The sequence below is a fragment of the Quercus suber genome, unplaced genomic scaffold, assembly GCF_002906115.3.
Source record: "Quercus suber isolate HL8 unplaced genomic scaffold, Cork oak 2.0 scaffold_168, whole genome shotgun sequence".
NCBI lineage: Eukaryota > Viridiplantae > Streptophyta > Magnoliopsida > Fagales > Fagaceae > Quercus > Quercus suber.
In genome coordinates this window covers 1008305-1011707 of record NW_027069628.1, presented here as the reverse complement: position 1 = coordinate 1011707, position 3403 = coordinate 1008305, and positions in this window count along the sequence as shown.

The following is a 3403-nucleotide window of genomic DNA, read 5'->3' as shown; positions in this document are numbered from 1 at the left end:
TGTAATTGGGTTAACTAGCTCTATGTAAATGTATGCTAAAGTTGGCCTACATGAATCGAGTATAATATATATAGTTTTCCTTTACTTTGTTGTGATTGTAGAAAAGGGCTTTCATGTATCACTACAACAAAATGTATTTTCAGTGACGAATTTTAGTGAGGAAAATTTTTTCGTCACAAAAAGGTACCATATAGTGACGAAATTTAAATTTCATCACTATTTATAAAAAAATTAGTAACTTTTAGTGACGAAAATTAAATTTCGTCACTATATGTTGTGTTGAACTAAAGGCGCCAAACAAAAATATAGACGCCAAACTAAATTCATTTACAGTGACGAATTATTTCGTCACTAAAAGTTTAAGTTTTTTGTGACGAAAACTTTCGTCACTAAAGGTGTTGCTAAGAACACTATTAGTGACGAAACTAATTTCGTCACTGAATGTGACAAATAGTGACGAAAATAAGTCGTCACTAAAAATAAGAACATAAAATTAGATGAGAGTATCAGTGACGAATCCTAATTTTCGTGGCTAAAGGTACCCTATAGTGACGACATACAAGTCGTCACTGAAAAGTATAACACTAAAAACACTCAGCCATTTTTTCATTCTCACTTTTCCCACTTTATTCTCTCTTTCCCTCATATATTTCTCTCATTTCTCTCTTTCCCTCACATAATTTTCAAAAGTTTCTTAAAATGGAGAAAGCCCAGATCGCCGTCGCGGCGCTTGAGCTCGCCGTCGCGACGCTTGAGCTCGCGTCGTCGCGACGCTTGAGCTTGCGCCGTCGCGACGCTTGAGCTCACAGTCGCGGCGCTTGAGCTCGCCGTCGCGGCGCTTGAGCTCGCCGTCGCGGCGCTTGAGCTCGCGCCGTTGCGACGCTTGAGCTCGCCGTCGCGACGCTTGAGCTCGCGCCGTCGCGACGCTTGAGCTCGCGCCGTTGCGGCGCTTGAGCTCGCCGTCGCGGCGCTTGAGCGCGCTGTCGCGGCGCTTGAGCTCGCGCCGTCGCGGCGCTTGAGCTCGCGCCTCGCGGCGCTTGAGCTTTCGCCGTCGCGACGCTTGAGCTCGCCTTCGCGGCGCTTTAGATCGCCGTTCGCAGCGCTTCAGAAGCCCAGACCGCGGCGCTTCAGATCGTCGTTCGCAGCGCTTCAGCTCGTCGGCAACGCTTCATCCTTCTGCAGGTTAACAACTTATTCTAACTAAAAGCTACTACTCTTGTACAGGTGAATCCACATACCCACCAGGTTAAATTATGTGACTTTGGAAGTGCGAATTATTCATGTCCTTTTTCCTGAAGTTATTTTTGTCTTTGCTGTAATTGGAATGCTTAATATCCTTATTTTTGTCTTTGTTCTATCAGCCTTTGTTTCCTAGTGAAAGTGGAGTCGACCAGCTCGTGGAGATAATCAAGGTAAATATAATATTTTGTTATGTAATGGAACTTGGATACCATCAAAAAAAAAAAAAATGTAATTGAACTTGGATATTTATTTATTGTGGGATATTTTGTATGAAATTTGCTGGTGAACTAGCTGATGAGACAAAATGAAGTCTTTGGAGTACAATTATGTTTGGTTGCAAAGAAGAACATGAAATTAGAGTTGGGTTTCTGAATTATCATAGAAAAGAATTATAATTTGATTTTCTCGGTTTTTCTCTTTGTTCATTATTTATTGTTTTCTCTGCAACCAAAACAGGACTTATAGACCTTTGTGTCTATGTAATGTGTTTCTTTTTTGAAAACCTTTGTGGGTTTTAATTTTAATATTTTTCTAAACTGTTAAACTATAGAATGTTTTTGCTTCAAGTTTTTAGGAGTCACCTAGTATAGTCCCTGTGTACTGGAATATTCCTTTCTTTTTTCCTTTTTTTTCCCTTTTAATAAAATGCTTAGTTACTTCTTAAAAAGATAATGCCAGTGATTGATTTTGGGGTAATTGGTGATTTTCCTATGTTGGCTAAGAAATTTGGTTTCTGATATTTGTTTTGTACCAGAGACTGTCCTGTGCTCACATGTATTGATCCAGTCTGCCAGCAATAACATAAATGATATACTGTTCTTATCCTTGATAAGTAGTTTAGTGTGTGGGAAGGTATGAATGAGAACATTGGATTAGATAACACTTTATACATATCCAAGATTGAAATTTTTATAATTCTAATTCTAACATAAATGTAACTTAATTCTTGAGCCAATTCCTTTCAATCCTGACTTTTACCATTCGTTTTTTTTTCAAGTACCACCCTGATGTCAATAAGCAACCTGGAGCAACGGAAAAGTTTAAATAGACAGTGCTGCATATGAGGTATGAATGAGAACAAAAAAGTTGACACTTATTTATTTTTGATTTCATCTTTACTAAAGCAATATATTTGTTTCATCTTTGAAGCTAGTGATGAACTTTGCAGTTCCAATCTAGGCAGTTTTGTCCATCCATAGGTAGCTTTAGTCAGTAATAAATTTCTATGGACCATCCTTCATTATTATGCTTCTTGCAATTTCTACCGGAACATATAAGATGTAAAGACGAACTAGGTGCACCCATTAGTGTTTATATCTGATACTTGGAATGAAATCATTGGTTAGGCTTTGGTGACTTATCAAAAGACATATAGTGTTTGACCTTGTAAGCTTTATGATGGTTTTGAGAAGTCTTATGTTGAGATCAGATCCGGTTTCTAGAATTTTGTGTGCTTTTCTTGTGTGCAGGAAGTATTTCCTCTTATTTAATAAGATCTTATTACTTACAAAAATAAAACAAGAGATCAAATTTGTTGTCTTGCATTCATTGTACAAAATTACTGTTATGATCCTTTAAAATACTCGTATATTTACCCAAATTGTGCAGGAAGTATTTCCTCTTAGTCGAATTACTTGTTAAGTTTCATTGGAGGTTTTTTCTTTTAATTAATTCTTTGATTGTTGGATATTGGACATTGGGTATTGGTTGAGACCTCCAGCTGCATTTCTGTAAGTGAGGTTTACGTAATGATTTTTTTGTATATGAGGAGGATATGCATGTTAATCAAATATAATAAACGTCTAAAAGAGCACTTGGTTTGTTTTTTGGACACTAGAAATTGATTAAAGTTGGGAAAAGACTTCCAGGGAGTGATTCAATCGTACAATCATTTCACAACATGAAAAGTGTGTGTTCCCCATTGTTACTAGATATTTATGTATATAGGTGTGGGATATGGAATCTCTCTCTTACGTAAATAATGGTGGGAAGAATATATTAATAAGTGGACCATATATTTTCCTCTTTAATGGCCAACAAGCCAAAGAGTTTACAGTGTTTTTAAGTACAGGGATTTTATTACAGGAAAAAGAATGTTAAATGTTCAATTATAAATTGCAATATAGTTTTTCAAAAGAAAAAAAGTACTTTTGTTGTGTTA